The 27841-nt window shown below is 47.2% G+C and overlaps 1 protein-coding gene across 5 annotated transcripts in view; it reads left to right on the top strand.

Moving 5' to 3' along the window:
* St3gal1 (ST3 beta-galactoside alpha-2,3-sialyltransferase 1) overlaps positions 1–27841 on the top strand; it is a 71663-nt gene that overhangs the window by 32628 nt on the left and 11194 nt on the right. For 3 of the 5 annotated variants that reach the window (XM_034516329.2, XM_034516330.2, XM_076911431.1), the window contains one exon: positions 14792–14845. The gene's annotated coding sequence lies outside the window, so the exon portion shown is untranslated. Of the gene's footprint in view, positions 1–13339; positions 13438–14791; positions 14846–19028; positions 19145–27841 lie in introns of all 5 variants that reach the window. The other 2 variants (XM_076911433.1, XM_076911432.1) reach the window with 2 other exon arrangements.

Below are 27841 nucleotides of genomic sequence, written 5' to 3'. Positions count from 1 at the left end.
CTAGAGCAGCCTGCATGCCCTGGGTGATAACGAACAGTTACTCGGGGTGAGGATCTGGGCTTTCTAGATACAGAGCTGAGAAGGTGTGTGTGTGTGTGTGTGTGTGTTCGAAGATAAGTGTTACACAGAGGTTAATGCCTCGAGCTGGGCCAGCCTTCCAATTCAAGGCTTTTTTTCCATGGCCAGGCACACTGTGAGGACCTCAGACTGGATGGTTATGCTTTCTAGTCTACCACTCAAAGCTGTATCCACTCCAAGTACCCTTTATCTTCCCTTCAAGTCCCCCAGCCTGGTGGCCTTCCAGAACATCACCGCTCAGCTATGTGCTGCCTGTGAGCCATTTGCTTTACAAGTTGGCCCAAGGTTGTGTTCAAATACCCACACATCAGATGCCAAGCTCCAAGAAAAAGAAACCTGAACCTCTCTGATGCCCTCTTGGCACCTGCTTTTAGCTAATTTATGGTCGTTAGCCATCTTTGCTTGCCCTAGCTATGACAAAGACCTAACGGAAATAATCTTAAAGTAGAAAGGACTTTGTACTAAAGAAGGGACCTATGTGATCTGGGAGGCACAGACTCCGGTGTGTTTGGGTTTGGAATTTAGAGACAACAGTTGGGTTGGTCTCCCTGATGCAATGCACCATCCTCCAGCCACTGTCACAAGGCAGCCTCGGTGATTTGGGTTTGATTTGTAAGTGTTGCTGGGGACAGCTTTCTCACATACTGGTCCTTCCTTGGGTGTCCTTCACTGCTCTGTGCTCCCGTTGACTTCAAGCTGGTCCTCAGGAAGTGGTTTCTAGGCTACCTCTACTCTGCTACTCAGTTTCTAGAGATCTCAGGTCAAGATCCTGAGAGTGGGGACTCCTCCAGCCCCCAACCCCTGCCCAGCACTGGACACCACCAGTTTGCAGTGTTCTAAATTAGTTAGATGGTTATATTTTCCAGTCATGAAATTGCTATGTGGTCACGAAAGGAAAATCTTGGAAAGGTAAGAAAACCATGAGAGCTCAAAAAACAAAAAACAAAACAGATAGACACCCAGATTCCCATGGGCTGCCCCTCCCAGGAAATATCTATCTGTCCCAGTGTTTAAGGCTCTTTTACTCCCTAGAGTTCTGCTTCAGTTATATTTTTTTTCATGTTCCCTGATTACACAGTACAGCAGATAATTCCAGTGCCATTGGAAACTTCAGGTGTGCTCTGAGGTGTGAGGATACTGCATATGGAATACTGCATAGTTTATCTGATAGCGTACTTGTACCAGTGACTTACCTGATGACTTCTTTGTTGTCAGATAGAATCTTACATATCCCTGGTTCACCTCAAATTCTCTAGTTGAGGCTAGCCTTCAAATCCTAATCCTCCCACCTCTGCCTCCTAAGTGCTGGGATCACAGCTTGCACCACGCACCACCTCACCCCATACTGATGCTTTCCTTGCAGCAGGGTGTTGAAGCACTCTGGCATGGCCCTCACAAAAAAAATGACAAGATGATAAACATCTCTGCACACAAAGATGATGATACATTGAGCTTTTTTTCCTGGAATAGATTCTTAGGAGGTTTTCAGGATGGAAGGAGACAGCCTTTTTCTAGGCTTTTTCTGTCTGGGTGACTATTCTTTCGTGCCAGATGGAAGGCTCTGGTAGAGCAGACTTGGCGAGGACCAGGCATCCTGGCAGGGGCTTGTGGCTCTTTATCCTGAGCAGGAACCAAAGCCTAGATGCTCCTGGCTCAGCAAAGGCAGAGATGGTTGGCATCTAACTCAGCATCCTACACAGATGACTTGGCAGCTGTATGAATCCTTATGATCAGATCAAGTTTGTCTTGGGGCTAAGATGACTCAGAGCTCTTGGAAGGGCTGAACTGGCATGTCTGTGCACAGAAGCTTCTATGCCAGAAAAGGGGCCACCTCCAGCAAGATAAAAGTCCTAAAGAATAACCACAAAACAGTACCAGTGGGAACCTAACTCTATGAACCCTGTCTTCAGTCCAATTCTGCATTCTTCTTCAAGAACCTTAAAGACATTGAACCTGTCATGCATTCCTGCCTTCATTTGCTCTCTGCTGCCCTTAGAATTTCTCTTTGTGGTCGGGTTTGTTCCTGCTGTGGTCTTCCTCTACCTAGGACATCACTTGACCCAAATGCAAGGGTTCAGTCATCATGGATAGAATGAATGTAGAATGAATAGGTGAAGTTGTGGAGACCCACACCCAGGTCCCAAATGTGATAGCTAGTGTTAACAGTTGGCCTCAGTTAGGGTTTCTACTGTTGCAATGAAACACCAAAAAGCAAGTCGGGGATGAAAAGGTTCATTAGTATAACACCTCCAATCCATCATTGGAGGAAGTCAAGACAGGAACTCAAACAGGACTGAAACCTAGAGTCAGGAGCTGATGCAGAGGCCATAGAGAAATGCTGCTTACTGGCCTGCTCCCCATGGCTTGCTCACCCTGCCTTATAAAATGCAGGACTAACATCCCAGGGATGGCACCACCCACAATAGACTGGGCCCTTCCCCATTGATCACTAAGAAAATGCCTTACAGCTGGATCTCATGGAGCCATTTCCTTAACTGAGGCTCCTTTCTCTCTGATGACTCCTGCTTGTGTCAAGTTGAGTTGACATGCAAAAGGAACCAGTACACAGTACTTCTGCTATTTCAGTTTTTCAGTTCTAGAAGTGTGTCCCTGTGCCTTCTCAGATAGTATTACTGACAAAGGGTAGTGGCCAGGGACTTTCAGAAAGTTCCTGAAACTGACCAGATTCACTAGGCCCCTTTGTTCCCTGGAGTATGTAAACACTAAAGACTTTACTTTTGACTCAGACCTTTGTGCCACTGACCACCTTCTCCATTGAAACAAGAGGTCATGAAGACTAGGAAGGAGACAGGGATTCCTCCAAGATGAGGTCCATGCAGGTTTCACCTAGCTTCTAAGCCTGCTTCTCTGCTATGTCATCAAACCAGTTATTTCTTGAGTCCTGCCATTTTAATGCCATGGCAGATGATGCCATAGCAGGAGTCCTATGCTATTGTAAATGGTATCATAGCAGTATATTCATGTGACACTGTAAGTGTTGTCCTAAAAGTATAGTATGTTTTCTTCTTTAAACACATATGACAGCCTCCAGGAAACTGCTCAGTAATTTGGGCAGCTCTGGGATTCTCCCAAGTGGGAAATTGCTGGGACATTTCACAAGCCTGTATGAAGCATGTCTTATAGTACTTCCAGAGGGTTCTTCAGCATGGCTAATGCCTGCCCCCATCTCATTGGGACAGATTAAAAAACAGGAACACATCACAGCCTGCACATGGCATCCCAATGCCTTCTCATTTCCACCAAACCAATCTGTGTCACAGGATGTCACCATCTGTCTTCATTTGCCTTTTTCCAATAGCTGAGGAAGGCTCTTTACCTTCTCCACCTTCCATCTGGCCTGAGCTTCCCTCCCACTCCACCCACTTCTTGCCCTTCACAAGTTACCTGGACAGATTAGATTCAGCTGCTCTCCCCTGGCATAACAGGCTGAAGTCCGGTTACAAGCCTGCCTCTAAAGTCTCACGTGCCTGAGATGAAAGTCTTTTCCACCACATACAGGTTGTATAGTCTTAACCAGAGGCCTCCACCTCTCTCAACTTCAGCTCTCCACCTTCAAGCTGAGGGTTTAAGGAGCAGGGAGAGTTTTCTTGGAAACTAGGAAGTCCTTGACACGTAACACAGCTGAGCAAAGATGAGTTTTTAGACTTGACTGGTTTTGTGGTCTCTCTTGGGCTTCTGGGCTCGTATGCATCACAGCAGAGATGTGTCTCTATTCACAGCTTAGACCTCCTGTGAGTCACCAGCCTTCCTGGAAGAGAGTGTAACAAGTAGTGCTGAGTTAATTTGGCTGCTTTGGTTCAAGTTCCTCCCAACCTTAGAATTCTACAGGCCGGAGATTCATGGGAGGGAAGGAGATCCCTGTAGGAGCTTTCCCAAGTTTCTCATCTGGGCCTTGAATCCATGCAGAAGGTAGTCATAGGAGGCCTCGGTGGTGGCAGAGTTCTTGATGTACCCTGTGGTACTACTGTCTTTTTGCTGGCCAGAGCATAGGTCCAGCAGAGGGAGCATGGTCCCTCCAGGAGGCTGTGGGAGGGATAGCCTCAAGCTGAGCATTCTGTGTGCCCCAGGGGATGATAGAGGGGTTAGGAAGTTGAGAAGCAACAAGATCGAAGTGTTACATCTGTAGGGGTCAATACAGGGTACAGACAGGTGTGATATGTCTAGGGAAGATAAGAAAAGGATCCCATCTTCCTTCCATGGAAGCCATCAGCCCCTCCATGCCCTTCATCCATGAATATACTGCTGTGAGACAGACACAGCATGCACAGCAGGGAACCATCAACAGACCCAAGTGTGGAGACAACTAAAGTCCCACTTGGTGTCTCAGTGAGTTTTATTGGTGTTACTGCAGGAATCTGGATGAGGGGTTACTTATAGGAACGGAAATGTTTCAATGACAGTTCCATTGCCAAAGCAGAAGAGATGACAGCCATAAAAGCTGGGAACCTGGAGCACACTGCATAGCCTGCAGGCAGCTCAGCAGTTTGGAGTGTCCTTTTCTGATGGCTCAGCTCCAGGTAGGTCTGCTAGCCTCTGCTTCTTCCAGTGGGGTGGCCTTATCTAAGAGTGACCCAATTTGGCTTTTCAGAGGCTTCTGTCATGCTTAGTGACCTGATGACATACCAGAGAAGCAAGCTTAAGAATTGAGTAAAACTTGCCTGGACCCCATCTTGGAGGAATCCTTCCTTTCTGGTTTCCATGCCCTCTTGTTACAATGGAGGAGACTGTCATCCCCACCAAAGGTCTGAGTCAAAGATGAGGTCTTTAGTGTTTATATACTCCAGGGGACAAAGGGGCCTAGAGAATCTGGCCAGTGTCAAGGACTTCCTGAAGCTATTTTGAGTCCTTTACTTCCCATCTTATTGAACTTCTATGGAGGAATGGAATGTTCCGATCTCACAGGAAACTGCTATACAACAGGTACCCTGTCAGTCTATATTTGAAGAACATAGGAAGATTTTACAGCTTGCAGAGCACCTCCTCTCCCTCTGATGCAGCTTCAGAGATGTTTGTGCATCTCTGCAGGGGCTGTTTGACCAATTTTTGTTGTCAAATGGAATATCCAGTTTGACTTTGTAGAGACTATCTGTGTGACTGTTTCCCCATTGCCTTCGCCATGCTTTGTAACCTGGTAATACACCACAGAACCAGACTTGAAGAGCGGGGTGGAGCCTGCATGCTCCCCATCTAGGGACCCCTGTCTCCTTTCTGATCTCCAGGACCTCTTGTTACAATGGAGGAGACTGAGAGTCAGAAGGCACCAAAAGTCTGAGTCCAGGGTGAAGTGAGGCAGCTTAGGGTCATATATGCCTGTAAGCATCAGCTCTAGATCCAGGAGACCTGAATTCAGGAACTGGTACTGCTGCCCTCTCAGAGCTGTGTGATCCAAAACAAGGAGCTTCATTTCTTGCCTGTGAAAATTTGAAATGTCATGAAGTCACCTAACTATGGCTCATCCTTTTAAGATGAGCATGCAATAGGTGATCAGTAAGTATAAGCACCCATCTGCTGATAGGTGAACCAGAAAGTTTCCATTCTAATCTTTTTTTTTTTTTTTTTTTTTTTTTTGCGGTTTTTGCAAGAATTTAAGATGCCAGACACTCTTATCCCCATGTGAGCTCTCCCTCAATGCCCCCAGCCTTGCTTTTCTGTCCTAGCAAATGTTGTATTGACAAGAATTCACAAAAAGTGTTTGTGGATCTTTTTGAATTCTTGAGATGAGTGCACTCTGCCCAAGACATCCAGGAGCTTGAGAGGATGCTGGAGGTTGCATTAGAAAATGGAAAGGCTTACACTTCCTCACCCTTTCTCTGCTATGCTGATTGGCACTTAGGTTTATCCCTTCAAATCCCAATTGGAAAGCTCACTGTCAGAACTTAGAGATAAAGACCTAGGAGCTGACCACTTCATGCTCTGTCCACACTCTAATCCCTGCCCTTTCACTATTTCAGCTTGTGAAGCCTACCTGATGCCCACATCCCCGGGGAGCATCTCTGTGCCCATCTGTACTGATGAAAACCTAGGCAGATTTGCACATCACCCTTACTGCTGTAATCTTATGCCAATTGCTTTCCTCATCTCAGAGAGCAACTGCAACTTTACGCTCAAAGCCCCATCCCCAGCAGGTTCAGCAGTCTCAAGTCAACCCCATCCAGACATATCTATGAAGGAGATGAAAAAGGCCGAAATGCAGAGATTTCATCAATGCATCTTGGAAGAGCCCAGTGACTCCCAAGTTGGCTTCCATCAGGGGTCCTGGTATGAGCATCACTCCTGTTTAAGATTTAGTCTCACTCCTCATTGTCTCAGCTTCAGTCATGCAAGGTGATCAATAAGTTATTAATCTCTGTCTTCACTGCCTTCCCCGTCCTTGCCCAAGGGGACCAATCTGTTTTTCCAGATGAATTGCTCCTGGATGCAGCCTCTCCTTCATAGACAGTTGTTCTCATCTTGAGGGTGGGCTGTCTGCCTACAGGCCTTGCTATTCCTGGAACTCAAGGGAATTGCAGGGTTAGGGCCATGACTTATCTTTTTTGCTTCCATTTGTTTTGTTTTGCTTGAGAATAAATCTCAATCATCCCAGGCTGTCATTGAACTTGGCTTTGTAGGCTAAGGTGTCCTTGAACTTCAGGTGATCCTATCTCCATTTACGTAGAGGTTGAGTGTGGACCACCATGCCCTGTTTGGGGAATGATAAAGATCAACCCAAGGGTTCAAGAATGCTAGATAATTCTTGTACTAAAGGAGCTAAAGTCCTGTCTTAGTTAGGGTTTTATTGCTGCGAATTGACACCATGACCATAGCAACTGTTATAAAGGACAACATTTAATTGGGGCTGGCTTACAGTTTGGAGGTTTAGTCCATTAACATTGTGGTTGGAGGCATGGCAGCATGCTTCATAGGCATGGCGGTAGAGGGGTAGCAGAGAGTGCTACATCTTGATGCAGGCAACAAGAAGAGACCTTGAGACACTGTCCTGGCTAGATCATTTGAGACCTCAAAGCCTGCCCCCATTGACTTGACATACTTCTTCCAACAAGGCCACATCTCCTCATTGTGCCACTCCCTGTGAGCTTTTTGGGACTATAGTCATTCAAACCACCCCAAGTCTGGACCCAAGTTCTTAAAGGGGAATGAAATAGAGAGCTTAGAAGTCACTGGTTTCTGGATGGATGCTCCTTGAATAATTAACATGCTGAGCGTCAGAGGTCATGGAGTGACCCAAAGTAAAAGAGGCCATTGCAAAATGCAAGTAAATGGGCCTGGCTTTTCCCTGCATGTGGGCCCAAGTGAAGAACATTTTAACAAAAGCAGCCTCTAAGTGCCTATTGAAAGAGACCACCATGACACTCTAAATCTTGTCCTCTGAGAACAGTGAGTCCCTTCACAGCTCAGCTCAAAATCTCCCGTCAACTTTCTCAGGCCCTGCAGGTGCACACATTTCTATGGCCAGCCTTTTGCTGATATGAGATGAAGGTGATGATGAGCTGCTTCCTGGCTCAAGTCCATCATGGATCCTCACCTGAAGCCCAAAGAAGTCCTTAGAGCAATGGTTCTCAACCTCCCTAATGCTGAGACCCCTTTATGGTTCCTCATGTTGTGGTGACCTCCCCAACCATAAAATTATTTTCATTACTGTAATTTTGCTACTGTTATGAATCATAATGCAAATATCCATGTTTTCCAATGGTCTTAGGCACCCCTGTGAAAAGATCGTTTAGTCCCCAAAGGGGTTGCAATTCAGAGGTTGAGAACTGCCTTAAAGGGTAAACAGGAGCCCCCCGCACCCCCATAGTTTCTTCCTGGGACTTACTCTATATTGGCATAACAACATCTAGCAAAAAAGATGGGCTTGGCCTGGGAACTCCAGGGTGTTCAGCTTCTCAAGGACAGATGGGACATGAAAGTAGGTGTGTGAAAAGACTTTGTCCTTCAGTAATTTAATGGGTGAATGTCCGTGGACCTGGCAAGGGATAGCTTATTTTAACCAACCTACAGAGATGTTCCTTCTGCTCTGCTTGCTGCCAATTCCCACCATGCATTGCAGGTCCCTTCCACCTGGAGGTTCTCGGTCCCTCAATCTTTCTAGTCTCTGCTCCCTGTGCTTCCTGAATGTCTGGAGCTCAGCAAGATGCTCTTATGGGGCCCCTCCCCAGTCCCTGCCCTCAGACCTCCTCAGTAACTCAGAAGGTATTTATCAGAACTCAAGGTGTCAATCCTGCTCCATTCTTAAAGGTGAAGAAACAACCCAGAGAGAGCTAGTCCTCTACAAAAGGCCACATAGCCAGGAAGCAATAGGACAGGGATTTTATCTAAGGCATTCAGCTGAAACTCTACTAGGACTTCCCTGGTCTGTACTCTCTACTGGAGCTAGAAATTTCCTTGTGACAGTGAGTCATACAGTAAGCAGCAGGGGTTGTGGCAGTAGCCACCAGCCACCAGGCTAATAAGCACCCGAAGTTTGCAACCATCAGGGGACTCTTTTTCTATTTAATTTTGATCAAATTACCTTATTGAATTAGTAGTGCTAATTGGTTCATTGATTAGTACAACTGAGGAGCTATGTTTTCATTCTAAGGTTGAATTTTAATTAGAATTAGCTACATGAAGCCAGTAGCTTTGAAGCACTGGGAGAACCTGTCATGCCAGCTAATGATCAGCCTGCTGGCAGATGCTGCAAAGACATTAGCATCTGGACAAGAGACCAGAGTTTCAGGCTTGTCCATCACAGCAGGGGGCCCCAGCCTCCACTTGCCTCAAAGACTCAAATCTTTCCTACAAACCTGTTAACTGTTTACTGATTTGTATGATTAGACTCAACAAGCAACCAAGACTTCATCTTGTTTACAGTGCCATTATCAGAATGAGGAATGGGGCCTGGCATGAGAACCTGGTCATTTTTTGCCAAGTGACTGCAGGCTTCTGACGCAGCATATGAAGCCAGAGGACTGGACCAGGTTTGTGCAGAGGATCTTGCTCTCCACAGATTCTCTGAACTTGGAAGGGCATCACATCGGAGGGCTTTTTTTTTCCTGATGCTCACAACTCAGACCTGTCTCACACTGTGTCTTGGTTTCTCCCAAAAGAACTTGAGGCAGGAGTTCAGAGCATGTGGACTACCTAAAAAGTGTTTCCAGAGGGGTCCAGGAGCAGGGCCAGGCAGAAGGAGCTGCAGAGCTCCTGTTGGGGCTAGCCTTTATTCTGATGTACTGCGCAGATACGGCCCCCATGTTGGGGGAGGAGGACCAGCTTTCTGGGGTAGTGGGCCAGAAAGGAAGGGATTTCTAAGGTGAAGCAACTCCTATATGATATGGCAGGAAACTTGAGCAGCAAAGGAGTAAGCAGTATTTGTTGATCAGGACCCAGTGCTGGGCTTTCTTTGGGTTGTAAGTGAATCCAGTGACCCTTGGGATCACTTCACTGGACAGGCAGGTTTCAGGTGTTTATTTCTTTGGCTGGGATTCAGATACCCAAGGTCCCTTGGGTCCTGTGGATTGTTTTAGAGACGCCAAGTGTGGCAGCTTTTTTTCCCAGGCAAAGGAAGAGTTTGGAAGTGACTCAGAACTTGGTGTGTTGTGTAAACTTCTAGCAGCCCACTCTTGAGAGTGGTGACACTTGACATTGGTCTGAAGACAGCATAGGGGTATAGGGGAGGGACTTGCTCCACCTACGTGAGCAGAAGGCAGCAGAATGAAGCTTGGCGGATCTCCAAATTCCTGGGCTAGCCAGAAAAAAAAGATGTTTCAAGGAGTAGGGGCCTCACCCCATCCAAGTGCAATGTGAACTTCTGACCTAGTGGTCCCCAGAGGAGCTACTATAAGCCTGTGCGAAAGCAATATCAATTTAGATCCAGCCCCTTGTGCCTGTCTTCAACCCTCATATGTCAGTCATCCCAATCTGTCTAACCCCCGGCTCTCCTTTGTCAGGCACAGTGTTTATGTGTCTCTCAAGTGATTCTAGTAATTGCTTTAGAACACAGGTCTGCCTTGCATTAGAACATAGACCCTCTACTATCCCTCTCCCTCTCTCTCCTAGAATCAGGCCACACCCTGTGGCAGCTCTCTTAATTTAAGAACATAAACCCTACCTCATTCTCAGGAATTCAAGGCTGTTTCAGTCAGGAGCCCTCCCTATCATGTTCTGTATGGCTGTTCTTTCTTTCTCTCCTACTTCAAGGCCCCACCATGGCTGCCCATGATTAAAAGGCTCCCCTAATAAAGTTCTGAAGGGTAATTTTGTGTCATCTCTCTTCTGTGATCTTGGAGTAATTACTAACACCAGCCTTCTTCTGCAGGTGAGGACAGAGGGTCAGAGAAGTAAAGTGACTTTATTTATGACTGCTGAGGTGTTAAACGTCACAGTGGGTAGATTTTTACAAAATCAAATGCTTGGTAGGAAGTGGCTAGTGCTCTGGGTCTTTCAGCTTTGCTGCATACAAACAATACCTACTGCTTAATTCTAGGAAAGGATTTTGCTCACGTGGCAAGTGAATGCTATCTGGGGCTGTACCTCAATGCTGCTCTGGGAGTTTTCTCAGCTTTCATCAGGCTGAGACCAGTCACCAACTGGGACATGACTATCTTCTATGATACCTGAAAGGACCATACATTTGTACCTTCTGCCAGAGATGGCACACATTATTTCCAGAGCAGGTGGCATGGCTGTTTGACATTGGTAGATCGATCGTGTATTGCCCTCTCATAAGGTGGATGGGATAAGAGGCCGGAAATAAATATTTGCACAGTACCTTTGTCTACCAGCCAGTTGACTGTGTAGCTGGATGCCCAGGTCTTACCTGTACCTCTGTCACTAGGCTGTAGTGTGACTATCGGCATCATGATTTACTACCTTGCATCTCAGCTTCCCATCTTAAGGTGGGTTTATAGCTAGATCTGTACATTCCCTTGCTGGGGGTAACCTTAGCAAAATAGCATCCTGTTAGCAAGCTTACAGAAATGAGTTCTGAAGGCCAGAAGTCCAAAATCAAGGTGTTAAGTTCTGGATCTGGTGAGCATTCCTCCAGACTTGCAGATCTCCCTCCCGCACAGCCTTTCTTTGCTGCCTGGGTATGACTCTACCCTTTTATGTTTTCTGGTGACACATGTAGTCTTGTGGGACTTGAGGCTGTTGAGTACATGACCCACCTCAGCAGTTGGGGAAGCATCACATTGTTGGCCTCCCCATAGCACACTATTATTAACTATTATAACAATGACTGATTTCTGTTTTTCTTTCTCAACCTCAACTTCCTTATCTGGGAAGGAAGCACAAGAACATGGGAAGTGTGCACCATGTGGCCAAGAGCAAGTGACAATGATGGTGGTGACTAATAGTAATGATGGTGGTGAGGGTGATGACAGTGGTGACCGTGGTAGTGATGATAGCTGTCATGGTGACGGTGATAGTTACCTCGATGGTGATGACAGGGTTCAAGATGGATAATCAATTTTCTATAGTATAGAATCGCCTGATAAGGAGGTATAGATTAAGTTGTTCTGAGGGCTTGTCTACAGGAGATTAACTTGATAATCCTAATTGAAGTAGAAAGATCAGCTCGCTGTGAATGGCACCATTCCCTAGGCAGGGGAGTAGATAAGATCCAGCACCAGATTATAAACTGAGGGTTTCTACACTGTTAGGTCTCAAAGAAACTGGAGGTACCTATTATTATATCGAAGCAGACTCTGGTCACCAGTGTCTCTCAGCCTCAAAAGTACCTGTTACAGAGGCAGGCTCCTCTCAGAACTCACGCCCACCCCTACTCTAAATGTCTCTAGCCCCCAAGCTCTGCCTCTCTTCCCTAGCTTCCCTTTCCTGTGTATCTCACCATTTTGGCTATGTGCTATCTTAGTTCTCGTTGCCTTCTTAGCCTTCTTTTGTCTCCCTCTCGTCTCTTCCTCTCTCGCTCTTCCTTTCTCTCTCCTCTCATGGCCCCATGAATTCTGCTGGCCCTGCTCAGTGTGGACTCTTCCAGATGCCTTTGGCTGTGCCCGCCCTCATATCTACAGTAAAACCTTCTTCTCAGCTATACCTAGGAGTGGTCCTCCTTTCATTTCATTCAGGCACCAGATGGATAAAGTTGAGGACATGGCTACTCTGAGTTGTGGCTGAGGGGAAGGTTTTAATTGTAGATATGAGGAGGAAAATAGCCAGAGGCATTGGGAGGAGTAGAGAGTAGGGAGAGAAAGTAGTAAGCTAAACGTGGCCAGCAGAGTGGAGCAGACCATGAGGGGTGGGGGAAAGAAGGAGAGGAGATAACCAAGAGGAAGATGAGTAAGAGAGAGACAGACAGACAGAGAGAAGAGGGTGGGGAGAAGAGAGCACATGGCTGAAATGGGGTATAAAGGAATGAGAAGGTGGGGGTTACTTGAGAGGGATCCTGAACTTTAGAGAAGGCAAACTGACCACAGGCATGCATCCATTAATGTCTTGCCCTCAGCTCTTGACTGACTGTGATATAACCAGCCCCTTCAATTTTTCTGCTGCCTTGACTTCCTCTCAATGATGGGCAGTCATTTGGAACTGTGATCCAGACAAAGCCTTTCTCCTTAAGTTGCTTTAGTAAGGGCATTTTGTCCTAGCATCAGAAAAGAAGCTGAGACAGATGGTCACCACAATGATGATGGTGTTCTTTCCTATCATGATAGTGATGGCGGCGAAGTTTCTGATAATAACTCGATGGCGATGGTAATGACGGTGATATGAGGAGTTGATATTCATGTTTGTGATGAGGATGATAATTTTGATTGTGGTGGTTATAGTAGCGATGAGTACGAGGCAGGGAATAACTATTTGTACAGTACAGTAGTAATGTTTGTGATGATTGTGGTAGTGGTGATGTTGGTTGTGGTTATGACCATGATGGTGACAAGGATGGTCCCCAGCCTTTAGATAGCATTTATAATACACGTCTTAAGTGCTGTCTTTAGTTTGGTCTCTGAATCATCCCAGCAACCTAACCGTGGGAGGTAAGCACTACTGGCGTTCGTTATAGATGGGGGAATTGAGGGGTAACCACATGCTGTGACTCACTGAAGGTGTGGAGCCACTGAATGCCAGCCCCAGGCATCTGGATCCATAGCCAGTGTCCCTAAGCACACATGTATCGTGAACATCCTGGGTTCTGGATCATCCACTATTGATGGCAGCCCTGAGCTAACCCAGGTTCAAGGCCACGGAAGTATTCTAGTGAAAGGGAAGGAAGGGCCTGGCCTCTCAGAGAGTTCTTTTCTTTTGGCAGGAGGAATAACCCAAGGGAGGAGCATTATTCACTACACGATGTTCGGTGATGTGTCCATCCCTCTCAGAACTCAGGGCACAAGCTCAAGCAACCATCAGGTCTCCCTCATTCTCAGATTCAAGTTCTTCCCTCTACAAACTACAAGCTATCTGTTTCCTTCCCCCAAAAAGAATGGTATAGACTCAAAACTTCTTTCTGCCTCCTGCCCCAGCGCCATCTAAGACTGTTAAGTTAACTTTGGGCCAGGGCCTTTGAAGCCATCTTCACCTGCAGCAGCCTCCACACTCAGCTGACTTTGTAATCCCCACTGCTAAATAATAGGTACCAGGACGGGACAGTCTACCTGTCTGTGAGTTCGATTCTTTCTTTCTTACTTAGAGGAAGATTGTTGAGACTCTAAACAAAGGGACCATGTGTCACATGTCCCTCCTGATAGACACACATTAACTCAAGGGTGGAACTTCTGCCTTCCTCTGACCCTGGGAATCAGAGACAAGCTGAATGCTGCACGAGCTACTCATCAACTAACTACATGGCAGGAGAGTCTCTCCCTGACCTCTGAAACCCCTAAGAGCCCCTCCTCCCTCCTATGCGGGTTTCTGTAGTGTTCCCAACCCACCTAATAAACCTCTTACCCAAAAGGACAACCAGTGTCTGCATGGCCAATTCTGAGACCCTTGCGTGACTTGCAGCAGGCGCCTGAGTCAGAGGCCATGGCCTTTCACCTAAAACCCTTATCTCCAGCCCAGGCTGTGACCTCATGCTTCAAGTGAAGCTCACATTCTTCCTGCTGCCCCCTCCCTGTGAGGCTGCTGTGCCCTGGAGGTTAGGATGTGTGCAGGGCTTTTCCTGTATTGGTGGGCCCACAGGAAGGGGCTATTCCCTGCTCCGCTTCCTGCCCTACTCATCCCCCAGGAGTGGGAGGAGCTGGACCCATCAGCATCCCCAGGTAGTTCAGACTCTGGGGCAAATGCTCCACATTTAATATTTTGGAGCTGAAAGTGATCTTTTTTTTTTTTTTTTTTTTTTTTTTTTTTGGCTTTTTGAGACAGGGTTTCTCTGTGTAGCCCTGGCTGTCCTGGAACTCACTCTGTAGACCAGGCTGGCCTCAAACTCAGAAATCCGCCTGCCTCTGCCTCCCAGGTGCTGGGATTAAAGGCGTGCGCCACCACCGCCCAGCTGAAAGTGTTCTTAAAGGCCTGGTCTCCCACACTTTGGTGTTTCGGTTTTGGATAGGAAGTCGAGACATTTGGCTCTCTAGCTCTGCCCAGTGCTGTTTTAGGTTTTTGTGTTATCCCCTGGCACCAAAGGGTTAAGAAGGCCATCACTCCACTTCACAAGTTTGTGTCTGCTGTGTAAGGCCGAGCTGGGCAAACTATAGGGACCCTCTTGTTGTCCTACAAGCTTCTGTCCTCTTGATAGTGAAGCTGAGCCCTTATTTCTGTTTTCCAGATGGAGAAACTGAGACTCCGAGAGATTATGGATCTCCACTGATGTGGTACCCTGGTAAGCACTCCATTCTCAACTCTAGAGACTCTGTTCTGATTGTCTGGGGTGGTGTTGGGCTGACTGTATCCTCCACTAAAGACTGGGCTGTGGCTTTTGTGATATGACCTCATGCAGAACTGTGGTTTTATCAAAAAGAGTTTGGGGGCCTTTAACTGAGATGCAGGGAGGGCAGGGGGCTGGTATGTGGTTAGGATACTCCAGAGCTCTAGTATTCTGGTATGAGGAATGAGTCCTGGGTGACTGACAGGAATCCATGTCCAAAAATTGCCCTCTGAGGACCCAGGTCTCTAAGAAGCAGGACCCTGAGCTCACACAGGGACCAGGTGCCTCCTCATGATTTCACTGCATCCTACCTCATCCTACCTCAGCCCACAGAGGTGCCCATAGATACATCTTAACCCCGGTGACACAGTCTTGGGTGGTTGGTTGTATAGTTACACTGCTTGGTTGTTTTACTTGTTTGGTTTTTGCAAATTGGTTTTTGCAAAGCCAAAGGAAGACCCTCCCTGGATACAATGGTTTGCTCACCAAGGGCTAACGAGAAAAAACAAACTCCGGGCTTAAGGTCTCAAGGCTGTAGGCTGCTCGCTCCAGGTGAACACTACTATGTGACCAGCTTCTCTTCCCCCTGAGATCTCACTCAGCACCTGAGAAATCTGAGATCTCTCAGCCCTTGTGGGGCATAGGCAGGAAGAACATGGTTCCCAGCCCTGAGTGCGCTCCATGTTCCAAGTCTCTGTTCATAACTAGGGCCCAGGACAAGGCAGACTAGTGAGCTCCAGTCCCACAGATCAGCAGGGGACAAGTCATCAGGGGACACACAGAGAAACAAGTCAGTTGAGCTACAGTGTCTGTCATCTCATGGTTAAGGCAGGAGGTGGTGGTGGGTGGGGATGCTACAGAGCCAGGGAGTGAAGCAAGATGGCGTTAAGAGGTGGTCAAGAGGACTGTTGGGCTGAGTCACAAAGTCAGTGAGCAGTTATGTCAGTAAAGTCCTGCCTCATAAATATGAAGACCCAAGTTTGATTCCTATATTACGTTTTCAAAAGCTGGGTACAGTGACATATGCTTGCTCTGTCAGCACCAGGGACACTAAGACAAGCAGACCCCGGGAGTTCACCGGCCAGCCAGCATAGCCTAATGGGTGATCCCAGGTCCCTGTCTCAAAACACAAGGTGGATGGGTCCTGACAAAAATGACATCTGTCATTGACCTCTGGCCTTCACGTGGGTACCTCTGCTTGAACATGCATGTGTGCCTGCACAGATGAATGCAATGATGAATAAGACTCTGGGGTAAAAAGACTGCTCTAAAAACAACATTGTGTGCAAGGCCCTGAGGCAGGGAATGTGCTTGGTCCCCCTTGCAGGCTTCCACCTTGACTCTCCGTGTGTTCAGTCTCCCCTCTACCCATCAGCACAGCAACCATTCCTCTGTATCTTCCTCTGTCTGACATCTCCAAGTGCCTTTAGGATTCAGAGGGAACAAGAAAACTCAGACAATCTAATAAGAACAGGACAAGGGTGTCTCTTCCAGGAGCTGTTTGCTGGTCCTTAGTGCACTGTCCTCAGTGAAATTTGAAACGACTTCATTTTGTTGCTTTGCATTTGTCCTCAAAATGCATTTCAGAGATAGGACTGTAAACCCTCTGTACATCACTAAGCCAGGCAAATAATTCCAAGTGAAGCAGAAGGCTCTATTCATAAAACAAGGCTGGGTCGATGTGGGGATGCTGGCCTCAGAGAGGGAGGCCCAGCAGTCAGAGGCTGGAGCTAGAGGGGTGTAGAGGCAGCTGACAGACATGGCTTCTATCTAGGACTTCTTTTCCAACATGTGGTGATGTTGGCACCTACCAGGCACCCCCTGTACACTTCCTACAGCTGGTCAGACAGCCAAGGACCTCAACTCCTAGCCTCAGCATCACCACAGACTGGTGGACATCCCTAGGCTGGTTCCATCTTCTCTGTGAACCTCAAGATGTTAAAGCAGGGGGCTGATGCCATTGGAGTGTTTCTTCAATCCACGGATGTGACAAAGCTTGTCTCTGAGGTCTGGAGTAGTGAGCAGGGGAACAAGCGTCCTAGAAGCAATCCAGGATTTTGTTTCCAGGCCCCTGGCTCTTATCAAAGAAATACCCTGCAAACTGCAAACCCTGGCATTCCTGCCAAAGGCTTGCAGGGTGGAGCTTTGGGCTAGCCTTGTGTCCTCAGACCGTCTGTGGCCTAGGGATGCACAGGGTGAAACTCATTTCTGGGAAGAGTTGAGGAGCTCTTTCCTGGGAGCCCAGAAGGAATTATTAAACCTTCTATGAACTGGATTTCAGTCACCTGGAAAGAGAAATTCTTTTTCAGAAAAAAATCAGAAAGCCATTCTGCCTGGATCCAGGCTGGGAGGGACTGTAAGTATTTCATAAGGAACAGGCCAAAACTCCAGCCTGGTGGGATGCAACCCAGCCCTGCCATACCCTGCCCCAGGGGCAGGCTGTGGCTTTGCCAGCAAGCCTGCTTCACTGAACATCATTGGATTATCCTGATCCCACATACCTGATATGAAACAGATCCTCACGAAGGTCAAGAACCCTGTCTCCAGTACAGACTCAGAGCCTGGTTACAGGAGGGTCAGACCCTCCTTGTAGACTCTGGGATAAAGAGACTGTTGTGTAGACAGTAGTGTGTACAAAGGCCCTGAGGCAGGGAGTGTACTGGGTACCCCACTGCCCTCTTTCAGCTTGACTAATCTGTGTGTTCATTTTTCCCCCTCCCTCACCACCACAGCCTCCACTCCTCTTTATTTTCCTCTGTCTGTCATCTGGAAGGGCCTGTGGTATTGGATGGGGGCAGGAAACAAGAAAAATATGTCATATGTCAGAATGGGGGCAGAACAAAGATGTCTCTAACAGGATGCTCTTTGTGAGGACCCTTCATCCTAACAGCCTTTCCCCATGGCCTGTACTGCAGAGAGTTCTTGGCTAATTTATTCTCACAGTCTCCACAAGGTAAATGTTTAGAAATCTCCCACTCGCTGTCTTGTGTGTTCTTCCTCCCCAATAGCTGCCCAGAATCTGTTGGCTTACCTTGGTCCTGTTGATAGGGCTAATTTTATTTTTCAGTCAGGTCAATTTGTTTCAGGTGCCTTCTATCTAATAATGCAAACATCCCAAAGACCCTGAGGGAGGCTGGAAACCTCAAAGCTTCAGAAGAAGGCAGTGCTGAGACATAGGGTGCTCTGGCTAAGAAGAGTCAGGGATAGAGATCAACTCTGTCACTGATGTATACCTTGAGTAATTTTATTAATGAAAATATTTGGACATGTGGGTAGCATTGACTTTTATCTCATTTGTGAGGGAATGTGCTACCCAGTCCCTGCTTCCTGGAGGCTTCAGAGGATGTAGGGCTCTGGTCTTTCTTCACTAAGTTCTGAGAGGCAAATAAAGGCCTGAACCAATGCCTGCCTATACAGTGGATTGCACTCTGAGACAGGAACCTCAAGTGTAGAGTGCCACCATTTGTAACAGATGGGTGCAGAGCCCTGTAGCCTGGCCTTGTAGGAGTGTCAGCACGACCCCTGAGAACACAAGAGATGGGAAGGAAGTCCTCCAACCATGGCGGCACTAGAAAAAACAGTTACTATGTAAAGACTGAATGACTGGTAAAGAAAAAAAAATCACTAGATATATCTCAGCTTCGGTTTCCTTATTTGTAAAATGCACATGCATGGTCCCTGCTGTCCAGGTGATTATGAAAGGTATTCCTGGTCTCTATTCTAGGAGCAGAGTGGCAGCAATGAGAGACAGAGCTGGGGTGCAGGGGTCAGAAATGAGGACCTGGTGGAGACTTAGCTTCAGGCCCACCCTTTCAGCTTTGCACAACTCGTGATGTTCGCTGATCTCTGTGTGGTCTAGAATGTGAAGATGCACAGTCCATAGGGACAGTTTATGATCTGTCCAAGGAGGTGTCATCTGCCCCCACCCACCATCCTGATTTGAATGGATGTGTCAGGGAAGAGTCCCTGGACCGGGCAGACAGCTTGTGCAAGTTCCTTGGCCTGTTGCCTTGAGTAGTCTCTTGGGGTCTTCTGTAGAGACAGACAAGGAAGAGAGCCAGCTTGGGTGGGATTTTTTTTTTTAATGTTTCTTAGTCACTGCGTGTTTTACCTGGTGACAAAAAATACATTTTCCCAGGGCAAGGCCTTTTCCTCATGTGCCAGTCATCCCAATACGTGTCACAGCAGAGACATGGTAGAGACAACGCAAATACTTTAGTAACGATGGAACTGATGCCTTCATGGGAATTCAAGGTGTGTTTAAGTATAAATATATTTTATTTATTCTCTGAGAATTTAACATATGTGTATATTTTTATTATATCTACTCCACTCCCCTCTAACTCTTCCCACACCTCCCAACTTCATGTCATCTTTTGATATTTTTTTTTAATTATAGCAATTTATGTTCAGTTAGTTTTGCCCTTATGGGTGTAAGGCTGTCTGCTGAAGCATGGTCAACCTACCAGAGGCCACTGAAAACAACTGACCCTTCCTTCCCAATTGGCCACCAAGTATCAATAGATTCTCAGCTAGAGGTGTAGGCCTTATGTGTGCAACCCACCCCACACATCCACACACAGCCACACACAGTGCTATATTAACTGGCTGGCTGGATCCTGTGCAACTTTTGTTGTTTTTAGTTTTTGTTTTTGCTTTTTGCTTTTTTTAAATTCCCTCTTTTGCAACATACCCTAACCTTTAAAAGGAGGGGATGTGATGCAGATAATACATTTTGTTATGTTATAAATGTGTGTGTGCGCTTGTGTGTGTGTTCCTGTGCCTGTGCATGTTTGTGTGAGTATATGTGTTTGTGTGTGTACTTGTGCATGTGCACGTGAGTGTGGGTGTATGTGTGATATAGATGAAATACTCCACCATCGCTTATTCTTTATATTCCACCAGTTGTGGGTTTTTCTATCAACCACCATCTACTTCAAAAAGAAGCTTCTTTGATGAAGGCTGAGTGGTATACTAATCTAGGAATATAAAACAAGTATTTAGAAAGTAGTTTGATACTATGTCTATCTTGTAAAATAATATGAACATTCTTTCCCTCTGCCCTCCTTCAGTGTGGATTCTTGGACAGGCATGAGAGCTTATGTGTGAGTGGACCCTAAATCCAATCAGAGAGTGATTGGTACCCTCATGGCTGTGGTGCCACTGTTGCACTGATGGCATGTCTTGCCAAGGTAGTCATTATTGTAGCTCAGCAGGTCACTCAGGTAGGATCTTGTGGAGGTGATGTGGGCTCGGATTCTATTCCAGGTGTGGGGGAGCTGAGGAGTTTTTGGAGGAAAGAGCAGCACAGAAAGCAAAAAAACAGGGGTCTGGGGCCGGATTCTGTTTTGTTTGGGAACTAACCATTCAGGCTGCAAGTGACTTCAGACCCTGCAGAGTGCATGACACTTTTGGGTCAAGAAGAAGGCCCTGCTGCATAATCAGTAAGCTGTATAAGATACATACAATGCACCTTGCAAATGGTTTCTATCTGCATTCATAGGAAAAGCAGTTCACCCTCATAGTCACCCTCTCAGGGTTTGATTTTTCCTTTTCTTTACTGAAAATGATAATGTTTGATCTGAACTCCAGAGTACAGCACACACACTCACATGCACACACACTCACGCTCACCCATAAACACACACTCACGCACATATTCGAAGTCCACTTTTTCTACCTGTTGATTTGTTTCCTGACAAAGGGAAGGATGGATTAAAAGAGGGAAGGTGATAACGGTCAAAAATGGACAAAAGGAAGTGTTACGGGCCCGCCCTTATTTAGAACTGTGCTTTGTTATATACAATATATGATACCCTCCCTCACATAGGTGTGCCCCGTGCCCGTGTTAGTGTTCTTAGGAAACATTTGTACCTTAAATTGTCTAACTAAGACATCGTATGGAAAAGACCATGCAGAAGGCACTGTCTGACCAAGTCTGAAAGCAAGGTTCAGGAGATGTTTCTAATCCCAATCTGTGTGCGTTGCCCCTTGCCTAGAACATCCGTGCCCTCCTACATTCCAGCCCTGGCATCTCTCTGAGAGCCAAGGGGAGCAGCCAGACATTCCCAGACCTGCCTTTCTCCACAAGTGCTTAGGGAGGAGCTAAAAGGACACCTGTATATTTTAAAGCGAATAGACCAAAAGACAGTGCTCTTAAAACTCTGTGTTCCCTATAAAGAGGTCCTTAGACAGGCAGCAAGAGATGTGCAATCCAGTCCTCTCACCCCTTCCCCAGACTCAGAACTGGCTGCATGGGGGGGTGGGGGGGTGGGTGGGAAAGTCTGTATTAAATGCCTACTTGCCAGGGTCTGTTCCCGCTGAACCTCCAGCCATAACTGGTACTAGCTCAGGACACCTCTCTCCTCCATGCATGCTTTCTCAGTTAAACGGAGAGGATAGCATCTGTGGTCACTTTCAGAAGTGCGAAACTGGGTGGGATGACCCTCCCTCCCTTTTTCACACAGACTTCCTGGGACAGGAAGCTATTCTACCCCAAGAAGAAACCCAGCAGAATCTGCAGCCATGATGGCTAGCCTGCCTTTTAGCTTAACTCTAAGCTATAAAACGTTCCATACTGGAACAAGTGAATTCTCCCTTTCTGAGCTCCATTATCCTAATGGGTAAAGTGGACACATTGACAGGTTGATTGGATAGAGCAGAATAGAGCACCCTGAACTCTGCCTGCGGCACAGGGACCAGAGAAGGGGCAGGCATGTTAACACCCTCCTGGAAGCAAGGCCTGCATTTTCTCAATCTGTTCTAGCAGACAGTGAAGAGATGGTTATGTTGTCTCCTACATGGAGAAAGATGGCAGGTTCTGGTCCTGAAGTTGACCTCAGACCTAGGGCCTGTTCTCTTAGTGAGATTTTTTTTTTCCATGAAACCTGAAGCCTTGTGATCATGTAATGATTGATGAGGAAGTGCCTCTGTGACCACCCACTGCACCAGGAATCCATCAGGTAGCATGGTGCTATCAGAACGCCTCTGGCCCCCAGCATATGGTATCCATCACAGGCATTGGCAGCATGACCCAGGAGTCATGTCCGGCTTTGACAGGAGGCTTGTCACTAACAATGAATTATGTCCTCATCCCTTACTATCTCCATGGCCCCAGGATACTAAGAAAAAAATGAGCTCTGAGCTACAAGGCTGAAGTTCCCAGAGCCACTCAACAGAGCAGGCTATATACCAAAGAGAGCCCCCGTGCTGTCTTCCACAGCATAGGCCTGCATCACTGTGCTCAAGCTTCTTCGACAAGGGTACACATAGGGAGACATTAACAGTAGCACTTCTCTCCTGGCTGCTGCTTATAAGCTCTTTGCTTCTACACTGCTGGTCCCCACGTTTCTATTACAGCCTGATACCCCAGCCTGGTTCTCCAAGAGGATTGCTCAATTGTCCTTTGCCTAGGGCATTGCCCCTCATTTCCTGAGTTTAAGAGAGATACCAACAGACAGCTTGGGTGCAGTGAACTGTCAAGTGGCTCTTTCTGATGAGCTTTTGTTCGCCTCAGGGGCTAGGCAGCTTCGCCTAAGACCCCACTGCACGCAGGGACATGCCCAAACCTTCCATATGGGGGGAAGGGGGGACTCTCAGAGGTACCTGCTGGTGAATGCTGGCTCTGTACCATAGTCTGAGTGCCCATCCCAGGCACACGAGAGGGAGTCCTAGCCTCTACCAGAACCATCTAATGCCGTTGTAATCAGAATTAAAGTATTCCTATGAAAATAAAGGGACAATGAAGAAAGAACCCTATGAGTCACCTATTAGCTTTTTGAAGCTTAGTTCTGAGCAGCCTGGCTGACACATCTTACTCACATGAGCTCTTTGGGAGCCACTGACAGTTCCAGGGGACACTGCAGTGGGGTGGAGGTTCCTGGGCATCCTTTCCTGTGCTGTGCTTGCTATACCATCCAAATCAAGGATGCTTTTTCCTTTGAGGACCCGCATGTACCTGGGTACCCAGACAGCAAGATTCCCCAGGGTTCTCAGTATCATTCATTTATCGTGCTGTTTGCAAGTTGTCAAACATTTCAAGTTGAGCATCGTCCTTCCATTCACATAAGAAGATTTGTGGACTTAAATTCCTTTTGTTCTGCTGAGAATATGAAAACACAACCTGACCATCCCCCATGTGACTCTAATCCTGGTTAATCAGGCTTCTCACGGAGTCTCTAAACCCTGTCCTGAATCGCTCTCAGCTCTCTGTTGTTTCAAGGGAGTTTTTGCTCCCCCATTGTCCCAGTAAGGAAATCAGCAAGAGGGACAGGGCAGAGAGTCTGAAAAGAGACTTGCAAGGGTAGCCACGGGTTCTCCCATTCTCTAGCACCTCTTGGTTATGAAGAGATAGATGAGTGTATGGGATGGATCATGGAACCTGGGGCCTCTAAAGAGATAGACTTCCTCAGTCTCTGAGATGAGATAAAGCTGTTCTCCAGTCTCCTTAGAGTGTCACAAGCTCCCTCTATACTCTAGCCTTGCATGTCACTGTAGCCCTGGTGACTCTCACACATTGGCTGTGGATCCCCTTTGCTTTCATCTCGAGTCCACATTTCTAAATACTCCAAGGCCAGGCAGTGTCCACTGGCTCAGGCACCCTACGGGACACCCAAGTCTCCAGAATTCTGACTAGTATTTCCATTGCCACTACTACATGCTGAGATGAACCTCATTCTTACCCTTCATCCCCATCCTTACAAAGCCTCAGCTGTCTTCAGAGCCATTTGTTCCAAGTAGCCTTTCTTAAGCTGTCACTGGCCAGCCATTTCAGAGTCACTTAAGTCTTTGGAGAGGCCTCTCAGGAGGCGCTGGCCTCTCTGAGTGATTCAACACAAGGACTCTCATGATACTTCCTGGCTCTGGCCCAGACTGTGGCTTCATTATCTACTGGTGACGATGACACACACAGGTGTGTTAGTTACTTTTCTGTTGCTGAGATAAAACAATGTGACCAAGGTAACGGATAGAAGAAGAGTTTATTTGGGATTATGATTCTAAACAGTTAAAGTCCAGGAAGGTGGAGCAGAGGCAGCAGGTGGCAGGCATAGCAGCTGAAGCAGAAACTGGGGACTCATGCCTTGAACTACGAGCAAAGAGCCGGCATAGTGAACTAGGATTTGGGTGAAGCCTTAAGCTCTCAAAGCCCACCTCCTCCAGCAAGGAGGTATCTTCTAAGCCTGCCAAATAGTGCTGCCACCTGGGGACCAAATGTTCAGATACCGGAGCCTATGGAGGACATTCTCATTCAAATCACCATGTCTACTATGTTCAGAAGAGTGTTGCAGTTTCCATGGGATAGGCAAGACTGCATGTCACTGAAGGGCTGACTTAGGAACCAACAGAGCCCTTCCTAGCCTTAACCCTGAACTAACTCCTTTACTCAAGGCTTTCACCTTGCATTCTGTCGAGTGGGGCCAAATGTTTCTACCAGTCCCAGGTGGCTTGTGAAGGTCAGCCTCTCAGAGCCCAACTTCCTCCTCTATAAAACAAGGTTCCAGAAAGTTCCTGAGAGGCTGCTTGAACCTCACGTATCGGTTGCTTTTCTCCTGCTACGACACAATGTCTGGCAGAAGGAACTTAAGGAAGGAAGGGGGTACATTAGTTGCTTTATGTTGTTATCATAAAGAACTCTGACCAAAAGCAGCATGTGCAAGAGCACTAACATACTTCCTCCAGCAACCCTCAACCTCCTAACGATTCTCTAACTTCTCCAAACAGTGCTGCCAACTGGGATCCAAGCATTCCAATACATGATCCACTTTTCCCTCCATCATTAGAGGGTTTGTTTTGGCTCACAGCTGGGGTTCAGATCACCTTGGCAAGAGTAGCACAGTGGGAGGATAGGGGAGTGATTGGGCACATTGCACCCACAGTCAGGAAGCAGAGAGTAATGACTGCTAACACTCAGCTGACTTTCTCCGTATTCAGTCCAGTATGATGACACCTAGATTCAGGATAGATCTTCCCAGCTCAGTTAAGTTTTTATAGACAACCTCTTTCAGAGAAATCCTTTTTTTTTTTTTAAAAGAAAAACCAGTGTGTGTGTGTGTGTGTGTGTGTGTGTGTGTGTGTGTGTGTGTTCATGTACGTGTGCTGGTGCCTGTAGAGGTCAGAAGTGGGCATAGATTCCTCAGAACTGGGATTACATACAGGCATGTGTATGGTGTCCAGTGTGGCTTCTGGGATTCAAATGCTGATCCTCTATAGGAACAGTAAGTCGTCTTAACTTCTGAGCCATTTCTCCAGCTACCTCCTTCCACATTCATAAGATTTATTGTACTTCCACAGTAATTCTAAATCTAGTCAACTTGACAAGGAAAAGTATCCATCACACCCGAATATATACTATGCACAAAGGCTGTTTTGGTAGGTGGTAGCTCTGTCTGGGATGGGCCAGCCAAGTAGAGGCAAAATAGAGAGTCATTTGGACTGCCAGGCTTGGTTGGAAATGTCCTAGGGCTCTGTAAGGCGAGCACTGAGCATCCTGTCTGAGAATATGGAGGGAAAATGGGTGTTCCTCGGAGACTAGTCATTTGCAAAGTTGAAGAAAAGGAGGTGTGTGACCTCAGGCATTTAGACCCTGAAACCAGAAAGCTTCAGGAAGGCAGCACAGAACACGTCTACCTTCAGCCTTAAGGTAGAGAAGGCAGGTCCTGTAGGGCAGTCTGAAGACAACTACAGCCACCACCACTAAGGTAGGGCAGAAGAAAGGCCTTGCCTCTCCCTGTTCTACCAACCCAGACATCGACTAACTGACTGCAGAGCTGTCTAAGCAATGAAAACTCAAAACTGAGATTTTTTGAGGCCCAAGCCTTGCCTTACCGGAGGGGGAGGGGATATGGAGGAGGGTAGGTAAACTCCCCACTGTGGTAGACAGTGACCCAAACTGGGGTCCAGGTCTCTGAAAGTTCTCCGCTGGTATATAGCAATGACACCTTTAAGTAGGAATCAGCCATTTTAAAAACAGATACCTCCCTAGTACCTGGCTTTGAATTTAACTACAAGGTTCTAGAATTCACCTGGAAGATTTCAACATGTCCAGTCCCCAGGTTCCCCAGCCAGTTGTACTGAGGAACGTCATCAGGGAGGAAGTTAGTCACCTAGTGTCAGCAGCAAGAAGCTCTGGGAAGTCCTCAGCTGCTGGTTATAGATGGCACAGGAGCCCAGAGCAAGCTGCATTTCCCTCCACAGTTGAGCTCCAGGCAGGAGCTTTCCAGCTCTGACTCACTGGGCCATGGGTTCTCCAAATGAGGGATTAAAGCAGAAGTGAGGCACACCCCTGCACGAGAACACAGAAACCCCAGATCCTGCTCAGGGGACGTAACTTTCTGAGCCAGCATCTTCTTCCTGGATATTCTTGCTTAGCTCAGAGTAGATGTGCCAGAAACAGGAAAGGAAGGGCGGGGGTGGGGGTGGGTTGTCTAAGCTTTTCATTTCCAAGTCTGAGAAAGCACCATATTTGATAAGGAGGAGCAGGTTCAAACTCATGGTTCAGTTCCTGGGAGTGTGAATTCAGTTCAGAGGCTTCCCTGCTAAGCCACAATCCCATCACCTGTGCATTGGTGGTGAAGATAACTTATTTCCTTGCTCGTTAGATGCCAGGAGCAGACCCACCAGAGAGAGTGACTTACACAGGGCCTCTCACCTAGAAAAGATAGGCTCAACATTCACTAGGTCTAACTGACTACGATTTGCTCTAGTTATAGCCCAGTACACGGGGGCTGCTCAGAGCCCTAACAGGTGGCAGTTGGGACCCTGAATTGAAAAGTACAAAGAACATGTTGGTCTCACTCAACCCTGGGGTCCAGTGTTATGAGAGTGATGATCCTCTCCTGGGGGGGTGGGCGGGAATTGTTACTCTCACAGGCTCCAAAGTGCAGTACATCTGTGCTTCTAAGCATAGGGGAAGGGAATCAGGGGGACAGGCAGATGGAAAGTGGAAGTAAAGCCACTGTGAGAGTCCCTGGGGAGTCACAACTAGCTGCTAGCTCACTGGATCAGCCTCACTGCTTGACTGTTTGCTGTATCTCTGGTTCTGGGACCCCTAACACACACACACACACACACACACCATGTGTTAGGACCCCTTTCCCCAGGGTCCTCAGAAAGCACTGAAGAGTCAGGTCGGGTGCCACCACGTGGAGGAACTGAGACAGTGAGTTCCTGGCTTGTATTCTTTAATGCCTGGTATCATTTGGTCTTTTAAGTAGTAGCCTTGCCCTTGAGACAGTCCAGCCATCTTGTTGGGCTACATTGTACACAGGAAGCACCTGGGATTCAAGGAATAGAAACGGCCATGACTCATGTAGTATTTACACTCGGTGCTTTGAGCTGGTCAACAGTTTGAGGAAGGCTCTCCCTTCTTTATAGCATGTTGGAGGCATTCCACTGGCCTGGGTCTTACTCTCTGGTTTCTGAGTTTCTGGTTTCAGTGAGCCAGAACTCAGAGGCCTGGAGATGGTCTACTTTCCAGTGCTGAGAAGGACAAGATTTGGCCAAATGTCAAGGCTGCCGTCAAAAGAATGTCTGACATAGAGATAATAAACAAACTGTTTCTGGGCCCTTCTGGACAGGGCAGGGGCTGTTGAGGCCCCAGTTATTACTTTGCCTTTTTCTGCCTAGCCACCAGCTCAGGTTACAAAGAGGGGAGATACACTGGAGCTCACTGGAGCCTAGGGAGGCTACAGTCTGACACAGGGTCTAACACAGGTAAGACCCTTTCTCCCCCCCACGTCTGAGAGTGACTGCAAAGCAAAGAACTCCAGGTAGAAACAGCCAAGGCCTGAAGGGTGAGGATACCTGAGAGATGAGAAATGAAGTAGGCTGAAGAGACGAGATAAAATGGAGATAAAGGTGCCTGTGTCCTGCACGGAGTGCAGTGAGCCAAACGGAGATATGATTGAAAGGGTAGAGAGATAGATTAAGTTATCAGACACTATATACAACACT

The sequence above is a fragment of the Arvicanthis niloticus genome, chromosome 13, assembly GCF_011762505.2.
Source record: "Arvicanthis niloticus isolate mArvNil1 chromosome 13, mArvNil1.pat.X, whole genome shotgun sequence".
Lineage (NCBI taxonomy): Eukaryota > Metazoa > Chordata > Mammalia > Rodentia > Muridae > Arvicanthis > Arvicanthis niloticus.
Note: the sequence above shows the minus strand (reverse complement) of the source record. Positions and strands in the feature narration are given on the sequence as shown.